This window comes from Cetorhinus maximus, chromosome 23 (assembly GCF_964194155.1).
Source record: "Cetorhinus maximus chromosome 23, sCetMax3.hap1.1, whole genome shotgun sequence".
NCBI lineage: Eukaryota > Metazoa > Chordata > Chondrichthyes > Lamniformes > Cetorhinidae > Cetorhinus > Cetorhinus maximus.
In genome coordinates this window covers 13,207,054-13,221,429 of record NC_135901.1, presented here as the reverse complement: position 1 = coordinate 13,221,429, position 14,376 = coordinate 13,207,054, and the positions used below count along the sequence as shown (strand labels likewise).

At 43.0% G+C, this 14,376-nt stretch overlaps 2 protein-coding genes across 2 annotated transcripts in view; both read left to right on the top strand.

Annotated features, from left to right (window-relative positions):
• Positions 1-14,376, top strand: part of LOC144697817 (uncharacterized) — a 528,726-nt gene that overhangs the window by 417,654 nt on the left and 96,696 nt on the right. The gene's annotated exons all lie outside the window — the stretch shown is intronic.
• The window catches only part of LOC144696897 (uncharacterized), a 394,826-nt gene that overhangs the window by 323,611 nt on the left and 56,839 nt on the right, over positions 1-14,376 (top strand). The window lies entirely within an intron of this gene.

Here is a 14,376-nt window from a genome sequence, read left to right as displayed (position 1 = left end):
GCTGTTGTTGAAGGGTCAGTCACGAGGGGACATAAATTCAAGGTGAGGGGCAGGAGGTTAAGGGGGCTTTTGAGGAAAAACTTTTGTACCCAGAGGGTGGTGACGGTCTGGAATGCGCTGCCTGGGAGGGTGGTCGAGGCAGGTTGCCTCACATCCTTTAAAAAGTACCTGGATGAGCACTTGGCCAGTCATAACATTCAAGGCTACGGGCCAAGTGCTGGTAAATGGGATTAGGTAGGTAGGTCAGGTGATTCTCACGTGTCGGTGCAGACTTGATGGGCCGAAGAGCCTCTTTTGCACTGTGTGATTCTGTGATAATATAAACTGATTACTGATACAGGTCTAGATCAATGTCAAGTGAGACAGCGTCTAGTGCAGTGATTACTGGCACAGAATTTAGATTAATATAAACTGTGACAGGGCCTAGTGCAGTGATTACTGACACAGGGATGAGATTATTATAAACTAGGACAGGGGCTAGTGCAGTAATTAATGATACAGGATCAGGATCAATATAAACTGAGACAGCGTCCTTTCCAAAGATTACTGATAGAGGGTCTGGACTAATATAAACTGAATCAGGGCCTAGAGCAGTCATTACTAATACAGGGTCAAGATTAATAGAAACTGAGACAGGGCCTAGTGCAGTGATTACTGATACAGGGTCAGGATTAATAAAAACTGAGACAGGCCTAGTGCAGAGATGACTAACACAGGGTCTAGATTAATGTAAACTGAGAAAGGGTCTACTGCAGTGATTAATGATACAGGGTCTAAATTAATATAAACTGAGACAGTGTGTAGTGCAGTGATTCCTGATATATGGTCTGGACCAGAATAAACTGAGACAGGGCCAAGTACAAGAATTACTTCATCATTGACGCCCATATCCCAAGAAGGAATTAAAACACTGCAAAATACTGCGAATTCAGGAAATCTAAAACAGGGCAAAAAATAACCACACAGCAGGTCAGTGGGCATCAATAGAGAGAGAAACAGGTCAAATTTTCAGGCCGATGATAGGTGCAAAATCTCCCTTGGTACCAATCTATAGTGCAGGACTGTTCTCCCCACTATCCTAGACCAGTATTCATTCTTCAACTAAAATCACATCTTATCTCATCATTTTTCGCAGCTCTATTCGTGGAAGCTTGCTGTGCACAAATCATCGGATGGATTTCCAACATTACAGCAGTGACTAAACTTCAGCAAATGTGCATCAACGAATTCCAGGGGCTTTAGGATGTCCTGGGGTCATAAGCAGTGTTCTATAAATGCAAATTCTTCCTAAATGTTAACATTTTAAAATGCTAGTTGTGACATGTTGAAAACTCTGAGATTAATATAATTAGGTCTCTCCTCTAGCTGCTGTTTTAAATTGTCCATTTTTAATCGGTTAAATCTTCCAACAAATTGACATTCAGTGTAATCCCAGCCTGTTCAAATATTCATCATTGATTGTGACAGTAGAACTTTCAGAATTGAATTATTAAGTTAAATGTATTTTTAATTATTTGAAATAAATAGCATCTGTTCTAATGGACGTTGAAAAAGTTTCTATTAATTTTGTACCAACTGTCAATATTCTTAAAATAAACCCTTGTTTTGAGTTAAAACCAATCAATAAGTGTCTGTGTTTATCTGGTTTTGCTGCCATGAACACTTCATTGAAATCAGTCAGGCGTTTATGTAAATAAACACAGAAATAGAAGTCCCAGATTAGATTCTGGAGACACAAAAACACAACAAATATTTCCCCATCAACACAGCACAGAAATAGAGTCAAACATGCAAATACATCAACCGATTTCAGTAGCAATTGTTTTTTGGGCATTTTTAAAATCAGTTATATGAGAATTATGTCAGGATGATATCTATGCTCAGAATTATGAAAGATTCCCACTTATCATGAAATATAATGACACGGCAAATGTGTTTGTAAAGATTTCCTGTACCCTCTCTCTCTCTCTGTCTCTTTCTCCTCTCTGGTTCTGTGTCTTGTCTCTCCACCATGGGTCACTGTCTTTACTCCACAACATGAAGTCAATGCCTAGCCAATGTATTCTCTCAGCCCGATTCACGCACTTCAATCTAAATGGATCTAATGAAATGGATTGGAATCCGTCGAGGGAACTTTACTCTAAATCTGTTCTGAGCATTCACTGACCTGAGAGTGCTTGATGGGAAACTGCAGGTGAAACTTTACTCTGTATCTAACCTGTGTTGCAGCCAGTAGCGAGGATTTGGTGTGGCTGTGCCGAAGGTTCTTTCCCTGTATCTAACCCCTGCTGTCCCTGCCTTTGGAGTGTCTGATGGGACAGTGTAGAGGGAGCTTTACTTTGCACCTAACCTGCACTGTGACTGCCCTGGGACCGTTTGATACCACTGTGTAGAGGGAGATTTACTCTGTATCTAAATTGTGGTATACCTGGCCTGGGAGTAATTGATAGGGCAGTTTAGAGGGAGCTTTACTCCGCGTCTAAACCATGCTGTATTTGACATGGCTGTGTTTGATGAGACAGTGTAAAGGGAGATTTGCCCTGTATCTAAGCCCTGGGAATGCCTGATGTGACGGTGCAGAGGCAGCTTTCCTCTATACCTGCCCCCAGTGTCGAGCTTCCTGCGAAATGCCTGATGAAGAATGCAGAGGAAACTTTACACTGCATAGAACCCTTACCCTACATGCCTTGACTGTGTTTGAGCGGACAATGTAGAGGAAGTTTTCCCCTGTATCTGAACGGTGTTGTACCTGCCCTGGGAATGTTTGATGGCGACAGTGTAGAGGGAGATTCACCCTGAATCTAACCCATGCTTTGCCTGCCTTGGGAGTTTTTCATGTGGCAATGTAGAGGGAACTTTACATTATTAATGTAGCCCCATGCTACACATGCCCTGGGGCTGTTTGATGGAGCCGTGGGCCTTGTCTATGCATTACACTAGACTGTGTCTAACCATATCTAACCCGTGCTGTATCTGCCCTGGGAGTGTTTCATGGTGACAGTGTTAAGGGAGTTTCCCTCTCTCTAACCCGTGCTGCATCTTCCCTGGGAGTGTTCAGTGTGACAATGTAGAGGCAGCTTTAAATTCTGTGCCTAGCCCCATGCTGCACCTGTCCTGGGAGTGTTTGATGGGACAGTAGACCCTGTCTCAATATTGCGTTCGACCGTGACCCTGTCCCTGTTTATATTACACAGACCAGACCCTGTCTCTGTTTATATTACAGTCGACCCTGCCTCTGTTTGTATTAGACTAGGCCCTGCCTCTGTTTGTATTACACTAGGCCCTGTCCCTGTTTATATTACACTCGACATGTCTCTGTTTATATTACAGTCGACCCTGCCTCTGTTTGTATTACACTAGGCCCTGTCCCTGTTTATGTGATGCTCAACATGTCTCTTTTTTTATATTCGATATGCCTCTGTTTATATTGCATGAGATGCTGTCTCTGTTTATATTGCACTAGGCCCTGCCCTGGTTTATATTACACTAGACCCTGTTTCTGTTTATGTTACACTGATCCCTGTCGCGGTTTACATTACATTAGACCCTGTCTCTGTTTATATTATACTAGGCTCTGCCCCTGTTTGTATTATACTTGATATGTTGCTGTTTAGATTACACTCGGCATGTCTCTGTTAATATATTAGATATGTCTCTGTTTATTTTGCACTAGACGCTGTCTCTGTTTATATTACATTAGATCCGTTCTCTGTTGATATTGCATTAGGCCCTGCCCCTGTTTATATTAAACTGGACCCTGTATGTTTATAATACACTAGACTCTGTCTCTATTTATATTACACTGGACCCTGTTTCTGTTTATATTACTCTAGACCCTGTCTTTGCTTCTATTAAACAAGGCCCTGTCTCTGTTTATATTATAATTGACCTGTCTCTGTATATATTAATCTAGAACTGTCTCTGTATTTCAGTAGACGCTGTCTCAATTTTGTGCAAGATCATATCTGTATTTAAATTACATTAGACCCTGCCTCAGTTATTACTGCACTGCACAAGTGCAATAATGTGGAAATTGGCTGGGGTGGAAATAGTGAAGATAAGGCAGCAAAATGGTGGGAACAATTATCATGGGGGCCTATTTAGATGTTATGACTTGTCCTCCCTGCATCCCAGATTTGTGTTCATGATCCGCAGACCTCTCTTATCTTGCAGCTGTTTAAATTAAACCATTTAACTCCTATTTCCAGGGTCTAGTTCAATAAAGTAAGGGAATATACTAATGTAATGTAAACAGAGGGGAATTACATAAATAACTGAGACAGGACCTAATGTTACAGAAACAGAAACATGGACAAGAGCAGTGACAATGAGACAAGCCCAGTGTTGTATGAACAGAGACATGGTGAAGAGCAGCAATAACTGAGACAGGGTCCCGTGTTACAGAAACAGAAACATGGATTAGAGCAGTGACAATGAGGCAGGCCCAGTATAATATGAACAGAGACATGGTGGAGAGCGGCAATAACTGAGACAGGGTCCCGTGTTACAGAAACAGAAACATGGACTAGAGCAGTAACAATGAGACAGGCCCAGTATAATATGAACAGAGACATGGTGGAGTGCAGCAATATTGACACCATATTGAAGTCCCACAGAACCAGATAAGATCTGGGTGGAGATACCTCCTGATGATTACCACCTATTGCCCTCCCTCAGTTGATGAATCTGTACTTCTTCATTTTTAGCACTGCGAGGAAGAAACACTGATGGTAGCAAGGGCAACGGATGTGCTGTGAATTTGCAAAATCAATTACCATTTGACAAGACCATGAATGCTGGGGCTGGATGAGTCCTGAATGACGTATCTGCCAGAATGGACCTGCCACAGATGGTTAGAGAGCCAAGACGAGGGAAAACCTTACCTGATCTCCGGCCCATCACACTATCGATATAGGTGTGATTGACCCCTGCACTGTCCTTGTGGAAACCAAGGCCGGTATTCACACTGAGCACATTCTCCATTGTGTTGTGCAGCACTGCCGCTGTACTAAACGGGATACATTCAGAACAGATCTAGCAGCTCAAAACTTAGCATCAACGAGACACTGTTGGTCATTAACAGCAGGATAGTTGCATTCAATCACACCTTGTAATCTCATGGACCAGAATATCTCTCACTCAAACCTTAGTGTGCCTATCCACAGATTCCTGAAGGTAGCAGAGCAGGTAGATGAGGTGGTTAAGAAGGCATATGGGTTACTTGCCTTTATTAGCTGAGGCATAAAACACAAGAGCAGGGAGGTTATGCTGGAACTGTATAAAACGTTGGTTAGGCCACAACTGGCGCACTGCGTGCAGGTCCGGTCACGACATTTCTAGGAAGTATGTGACGGCACTGGAGAGAGTGCAAAGGAGATTTACCAGGATGCTATCTGGGCTGGAGGGTCTGAGCTATGAGGAAAGATTGGTTAGGCTGGGGCTGTTTTCCTTGGAGAAACGATGGTTGAGGGGCTGCTGAGGGGCATAGGTAGGGTGGATAAGAAGGCACCTTTTCCATTAGTATAAAGGTCAAAAACCAGAGAGCAGAGATTTTAGATAAGAGGTAGAAGGCTAAGAGGGGAGTTGACGAGAATCTTTTTCACCCAGAGGGTGGTAGGAATTTGGAACTCACTGCCCAAAAGGGCAATTGAGTCAGAAACTCTAGTAACATTTAAGAAGGATTTAAATGTTCGCTTAAGCTTCCAGGGCTATGGGCCAAGCTCAGGAAAATGGGATTAGTGTAGTCAGATCTTTGTTTACCGGGGCGGAAACGATGGGCCGAATGGCCTCCATCTGTGCTGTAAACGTCTACGAGTCTAACATCCAGCCTGGGAACAATGAGGATGTAGGACAGCAGGTCAGAAGCAAGACCGGGCATACCTGAAAATGATGAACCACAGCGTGAAGCTAGAACACTGTACGTAATGGACAACAGATCAGGTCCGTCCCTTTGCAGCTCAATCAGTCTACTCTCAATCATAAGTAAAGTGACTGAAGGTGTTGCCGACCTGCTCACCAAAGCTCAGACTAGATCCACCAGGATCAGCCAGCATCAAACCTCATTGTAAACTTGGTCTGAACATGGACAAGAGATGGAAGTTCCAGACATGATGTATGAGTGCTTCAGTACTTGATGTCAAAGTAGCTATTAACTGAGTGTGGTATCAGGGAGCCTTGGAAAGTGTCAGGACAACGGGAATCAGGGGCAAGTCTCTCCACTGGCTGGAGTAACACCTAGCGCATCTGAAGATGTTGTGTTGTTGGAGGCCAATCATCTCAGCACCAGGACATCATTCCAGGAGTCTTTCAGAGAAGTGTCCTTGGTCCAACCATCTTCAGCAGCTTGATCAATGGCCTTCCCTTCATCACCGGGTCAGGAGTGGGGATGTTCGCTCATATTTACACAGTGTTCAGTTCCATTCATGACCTCTCAGATAATGAAACCATCCTTACTTATTGCATCTCGAACTGGACAAGTTTGCGCTGATAAGTTGCAAGTGATATAAGCGGCACACAAGTGCCAGGCAATGACCAACTGCAACAATAGGGAAACCAAACATCTCCCCTTGACGTTCAAAAGACATTACCGTCGTTGAAACCCACCATCAACATTGTGCAGGTGCCATTGAACAGAAACTGAACTGGACCAGCCATATAAATACTATTGCTACAAGAGTAGGTCAGAGGCTGGGAATTCTGTGGTGAATAACTCACCTCCGGATTCCCCAAAGTCTTTCTACCATCTGCAAATTTGCAAGTCAGATGCCTGTTGGAAATTGTTTACTTTCCTTGATGAATGTAACTGCAGTAACACTCAAGAACCTCCACACCAACCAGGGAAATCAACCCCTTGATAGGCTCCTCATCCAGGAGTTAAACATTCACTCCCTTCGCCACCGACACACAGTGGCTGCAGTGTGTGTCATCTACAAGATGCACTGCAGCAACTCGCTAAGGCCTCTTCAACAACACCTTCCATACCTGTGACCTCCACCTTCCAGAATAACAAGGGCAACAAGCACATGGGAACACAATGCCCTGCATCCTCCTACACATACCACTCTATAGGTGGGAAATTGGCCTTTGGCGCCGGGAAAGAAGAGATATCTGAAATCTAATTCTGTTGACTGCACTGAAAATGAATATCAAGTGCTGTGTAGCATATACGGCCGATCCGATACCGTCCTTTCAGGCTACTGCCAGATACCGATTTCTAGCCTAACGTCTTTATTTATAATATTATCTTTCCATCTCACAGAAAAATGGAGTAATGCAGCCATAATTGAAACAGAGGCATAGATAAAAGCAAAATGCTGCAAATGCTGGAAATCTGAAATAAAGACAGAAAATGCTGGACAGACTCAGCAGGTTGGACAGCATCTGTGGAGAGAGGAACAGAGTTAATGTTTCGAGTCCATGTGACTCTTCTTCAGAAAGATAGCCTAGTGCTGTAGTTACAATGACCAATATAATGTAGACATAGTCAAGATTTAATATAACATAAACAGAGACAGGGCCTAGTGAAATATAAACAGAGAAAGAATCCAGTGCAATACAAACTGAGATGGCTTCCAGTGGAACATTAATGAGATAGGGTCTATTTTAATAGAAACAGAGGCCTGATCCAGCACAATAGAAATAAAGTAGTCCCCAGGGAATTAATAATCAAACCAGGATCCTGTATAACATGGGAGGGACGATCGTGCAGTGGGAACGTCACTGGATTAGTAACCCAGAGATCCAGGCCTTTTCCCTGGGGATAGGGGTTTTAATCCCACTATGGCAGCATGTGGAATCCAAATTCAATTAATAAATCTGGAATTAAAAGCTCATCTCAATAATGGTGACCATGAAACTATATTCGATTATATTAAACATCCACCTGGTGCACCGATGTCCTTTAGGGAAGGAAACCTGCCGTCCTTACCCAGTCTGGCCTACATTTTTTTGTTCGTTCATGAGAATGGGGGCGGCGCTGGCTCGGCCAGCATTTATTGTCCATCCCTAATTGCCCCCTTGAGAACAGTGTGGCTTGTTAGGATGGGTTTTTACGACAATGGTTTCATGGTCATCATTAGATTTTTCGATTCAAATTTCACCATCTGCCGTGGTGGGATTCAAACCCAGACCCCCAGCGATTTACTAGCCCAGTGAGAATACCAGCACATCACCACCTCCCATACATATAACTCCAGACCCACAGCTTTGTGAAGCCCCATCCTCCATTTCTTTGTTTACTTGTCCACCACCATTTACGACTGGATGTGACAGGACTGCAGAGGTAAATCCGATCGGTTTGAATTGGGAACTTCCAGACTGTGTGATATAAATAATGGTATTGACTGGTGCAATATTAATTGAAACAGGGTACATTGAAATATAAAGAAAGGCAGTGTTTGGTCTGACACAAAAATAGATGGAGTCCAATTTAAAAAGACATAGACAGGGTCCAGTGCAAATTAACAGAGACAATGCCTGTTTCATAGAATGTATCCATCAAGATTTCACATCCATCTGCTGGCCAAACTTTGCAATTGCAGCTACTGTGAAAATGTCGCTGTCAGGTTCGATCTTTGACATTATTGTATCAAGAATCCACTTCCCCAGGTGTCACACCACATCGCCTTCTGTGGGAGGTGGTGTCAAAATTTAACAAAATTCAACTAATTGCAGGTGGACGTGGCTGATTAGCGCACGTTAAAGTCAGCACCAGAGTAAAGCGGCCCAATTCCTGGTGATGTGACTTTGTTCATCTTGATCAAAGGAAGGGATGTTGACCAGGGCACTGTCCAGAGACCATGGGAGCATTAATATCCAGCTCAACAAACATAGTGTTGGGAAGAGTTTATTGGTTCATGATACCACCTGAAAGACAGTTATGGTCATTTTATTCAATAGTTAAGGGATATGGAGCCTCCCAGGAAGCCAAGGTGTGATCTTAAGTTGAAGCACAAGATGCCATCTTGGCCTGTGTGTGTCAGGGAGAGAGGAAGAGAGGGAGAGGGAGAAGCACATCATATTGCTTGCAAATGAATTTCACGCAGATTCTGGACAATCTTCCATCTATGAAAGGTCACAGACACACAATGGAAACAAAGCCATTTCCGATGTGCTGATTGCTAAGGAGGCCAATTATTGTGAGGCAGGTTCTGCCACAAGTGCTGCACATGAAGCTAGAAAATGTCATTGTGGCTTCTTTTTTTCCCGGTGTTAGCCTGGATTACCAAGCCACTGTAGCCACTGGTCATCGTGGTGGCTCACGCCAAACCACAGGAGGTGTCGCCATTTTCCTCAGTCGTCAGTTAGTTACACTCAGTTGTGATAATCGATATTTAGGGCCTTCACTTCAAGCATCCTTGAAGCGGAGCTTTGGGCGTCCCACTGGTTGCCTGCCTCCGGTTCCCTCACCATACAGAAAGTCCTTGTGTATGTGACCATCTTCCATCCTGCGAACTTTCCCAAGACACAAAAACCGCTTCTGTTTGATGAGTTCTGCAGTTTTGGGAGCTCTGCCTTTGACAGTACCACTGCATTCGTAACTTTATCCTGCCAGTACATACCCAAAATGCGCAGCAGGCAGTGAAGATGGAAATTGTGGAGCTTCATTTCTTGATAACTGTAATTCGTCCATGTTTCACAGCCATAGAGAAAGGTGCTGAGAACGCAGGCCTTATAAACCATCAGCTTGATCCTAAGGGCCAGTTTGATGTTATTCCAGGGGCGTTTCATGAGTCAGCCGAAGGTGGCAGCTGCTTTCCCCATGTGGGTATCAAGTTCTGCAGCAAGTAACAGGCTGCCTGTCACGTTGGAACCCAGGGAGCGGAATTTACTTCCATCGGTTTGTTATTTAGTGTGATCAATGACGGAAATGCAACACCTTATCCCATGACCACGGTTTTCTCCATGCTTATAGTCAGGGAGAACAAGTTACAGGCATGGGAGAGACAGTCCATCAGTCTTTGTGGATGAGTTTCCATTTTGATGACAGAGTTATCAGCGTGGAGGAATTCTCTGATCAAGATTCAATGTGTTTATGTCTTCGCTTTCAGTCTTATAGATTGTGGAGCTTGTGGTCTGATCGAGTGTAAGTCGACTCCTTCCATATTTACAGGGAAGACAAAGATCAGCAGCATGGAGAAGGTGCCCAACAGAGTGGGGATTGGACACAGGCCTGTTTCACTCCATTCTTCACTCCGAATCTGTCGGAAGTGGAATCATCAATCTGTACAGTGCAGTGCATGTTGTCATGGAAGGAGTGATTGAGACTGAGGCGCTTTGGTGAACAGCCAATTTTCCCAAAAATCTTCTAGAGTGGTGCTCTGCTGACGGTGTCCAGCGTGTGGAGCAAATCATGTCCAGAGTATAGCTTCCGATAAAAACATCACATTGTGCTTCAGCCTGCAACCAGATGAAGTCTTTAAAGCATGACCCGAGCAGAGGCCTTCCCCGTAACTCCATGAGTGAGATATCCCTGTAGTTGTTGTAGTCTCACCTGTCGGCTTTGTTTTCAGATGGTGTGTGATTTTTGCATCATTCACCTCCTGTGGAATGGATCTTATCTTTCAGCAGAGAAGAAGAAGGTCGTAAAGGCTGAGAAAGATAAATAATTATCAACACCAATTATTATCAACTCACGAAGGTAAATAATTATCTTCAAGAATTATCATCAATTCACAAAGATAAATAAATATATTCACCAACTGGCATCCATTCACAAAGATAAATAATGATATTCACCAACTAGCATCAATTTACAAAGATAAATAATTATATTCACCAATTATCATCAATCCACAAAGATAAATAATTATATTCACCAATTACCATCAATTCACAAGACAAATAATTATAATCAGCAATTATCATCCATTCCACAAAGATTAATAGTTGCATGAACCAAGCATTTTCAGCATTTTATTCCATACAAAATGTAATTGCAATTCATTTAATATCATTAACATTGATTGAGACCACACTGACCGTTCTATCAGCAAGGAATCACATCTGTCCCAGAATTCAGTGGGAAATGGAATTAAATCAGACCGAGGAGAATGAGCAGCTACCCAGCAGCCTCTGCGCTTTATTGACAAGTAACCAGCTCATAATCACACAGAAACTCCTGATATATAACTGGAATGTGTGAGGATTTGTAAAGCGATGGTATAAATAAAACTACTTGGACCTGACTGTAAGTTAATGCGGCTCTCCAGTGAGTAATGTCTGTTACCTTCGCTAATTTGGGTGAGGATATGTTGAATGCTTTGTTTTACATGAAAGGACCACATGTTCCAAATATTACAATCCTCCATCCTAAACCAAATTATGTACCCGCTTTCTGTCTGAAAGATGATGATTCCCTATCAGCAGGGAAGAATCATCAGTACCGCAGGGACATCTCCAGCCTTCTCTTGGCGACGTTCAGCTCGATACCCTGGGGATGGAATACATCCAGAAAATCTGGAGGGACTGAAGGTATTGGACTGACACAAATGAAATACTGGACCTGCTTCAAGGTTTAAAGTAGTCAAGCACCAAGATTAGAAGGTAAAAAAATATCGTCCAGATGCGCCTATCGACACATCAATCAATTCATTCACTGATCCCTTCATCAAATTGTTCAGGCATCCAACTATGATTCATTCCCGCATCACTGCAGCCATCCCTCCATTCTTTGGCAGACGGTGGTGTTGTATTAATGTCACTGGACTTGTAATCCAGAGACCCAAGCTATTCTCCTGGGGACACGAATTCAAATCCCACCATGGCAGCTGGTGGAATTTAAATTCAACAATAAACCTGGGATTGAAAACTGGTCTCAGTAAAGGGAACCAGGAAGCTATCATCGACTGTGGAAAAAACTAATCTGGTTCACTAATGTCCTTTAGGAAAGGAAATCTGCCACTGGACCTAGTCTGGCCGACATGTGACTCCAGATCCACAGCAATAAGGTGGACTCTAACTGCCCTCTGAAATGGCCCAGCAAGGTACTCAGTTCAAAGGCAATTAGGGAGAAGCAACAAATGCTGGCCTTGCCAGTGACTCCCACATCCCGTGAAAGAGTAAAGGGGCAAAAAAATCACACAGATTTATATGTTTGACTGTAACAGAACCTATCCTCTCTCTGTGTCCTCTTTGATAATCTGCCTGTAATTATTTCCATCCATCCATCCATCACAATATTATGATGTGTTGGAGAGATCCTCCAATGAGCTGTGGATGCTAACAGGGTGTCAGAGAAGCTGGATAACTTTTCTTTCCTGAAAGCTGGGCACAGTCCACATAAGTTCACAATTTAAAAAATAAAGCTGACTCCAGTGTTGTTACTGGGTAGATTTGTTATAAATAGGCCTTGTTGACAATGTTAAGGGTTTGAAGTTGGCTGGCAGCCAAGCGGTCAGTACTGAGGAAACAGATCTTTCATTTACTGCACAAACCCGCAGATGCTTCCTGTAAACAACATTGGACATTCGAGCCTCCCTGACTGCAGCCGGCTGGCTTGCTGCCAAATACTGTGTGGGGCAGATTAGCCTGGATATGAATGAAGAAAATGGGATTTAGCCATTCAAACAATAAATGTTTCTGTCGCACACGAAAGGCACATTTTAAATGGCATTTCATCTAAGGAAATATTTTAATGAATACCGTGTTCGCTGAGGTTAAACACGATCAGGGAATTGGCCGTATACTATTTAATTTATATTATTTCTAAGTAAAGGACATTCCAGTTATTAAAGCCGGTTTATTAAGAACTTCATGGAGTGCGAGAGAGCCATGTTGATGGTCCCAATCCCCCAGTCTAATGATTTGAGTAGAATGGCAAAAAAAGTAAAAGAAATTAAATTAAAAGAAAATCATAGAATTGTCTTGAACCCGCAGGAATTCCTTGAATGTTATCCGAGTTGTGCACCTCATTTAACTTGAGGGATCTCTTATACCTGATTAGCACCGTGTACTGTACAGTTTAATTTGTGCTGATTTCGATTATTGAACAGTCCCTCTCATCGCTGCCAATAAATGGAGAATTGACCAGTTCATGGCCCGCTTCAGTGGAAGATAAAGCATTTATTCTTGTGATATTGTGTAATATGCCGTGTAATATGTAATATCCTGTGTTCCCAATACCAGTGAATGGTAGACAGCCGGTGGCCATTAAAATTAGCTGCAGTGATTTGGATGCTGAAGGATAACTGTGCTGATCTCCGTGTCCGTTCTGATTCATTAACTTCTTACGTTTAATATAATTAAATTTTACGTTTCTGTGTAAACTTACTGTTTAATTATCAGGCAGACGGGTTTCTTTAGCCTCTAATTTTCAAAGGGCTGTCAGAGGGTCAGGGGCAGTTCGAGAAATGCAATGAGAGACATTGTATAATGTAAGGAGATTTTTCTTATCTCCGGACCCAAATTGTACAGCGATAGCCACCCACACTGTAAATAGAATCATTTTGTTCATCCCCCGCATTTAGTTACATAAATCAATAATAATTCCTATGACTGATGACACTTTATTGTGGTAATGAGATAGAGACCCGGAGTTGCTGCAAAACAGACTGACATTCCCTTTATTCCCTGATAATATAATTTATTTTTTTTGGTTCAACGCCTTGTGAAGTGGTGTAGAAATAAATGGGCTTAATTTTCAATGGAATTATATTTTTATTAACAGATGCTCAACTGTAATTTCACCATTAGAACCACTGGCGACATTACAATAAATCCATTCAGCCAAATATCCCGATACAGGTAAAATGTCCACTTTTAACAATAACCTATTGTAAATATCTGAGTCCATTCTGTTGAGGGTGTGGAAGGTGGGGCGTGGATCCAGTCGCCGCCTCCACCAGGGAATCAACAGGCGGCGCCTGGAAACCCGCCCCCTTCTGCCGGGTATTTAAATACCGCTCACTGGGGCCGGAATCCAACAGTCCAGGAGCTGGTTTGTTCACTGAGTTCTGGACAGAACCATTTTCCCCAAATGACCAGAAGGATGAGGTCGGCGATTTCTCTCAGTTTGTTGCTGACTTTCTTATCCCGTGAGTAGTTTTTATTGTCCAAGTCTCTCACTGTTACTGTCTCAGTGTTAGTCTCTCTCTGGAATGTTACAGAGTCAGGAATCATTTCACCAGGATTAATCCTCGAGGTTTTTGATATATTTTTAACAGGTGTCCAGTCGGAGGTTGTGTTGACTCAGCCAGAGGCAGAGACCGGGCGTCCCGGAGGCTCCCTGAAACTGACCTGTAAAACCAGCGGCTTCGATCTTGGCAGTGCTTACACGGGCTGGATCCGACAGGTTCCCGGACAGGGGCTGGAGTGGTTGGTTAGCTACTATGCTTCATCCAGCAATTACTACGCCCCAGGAATTAAGAATCGATTTAC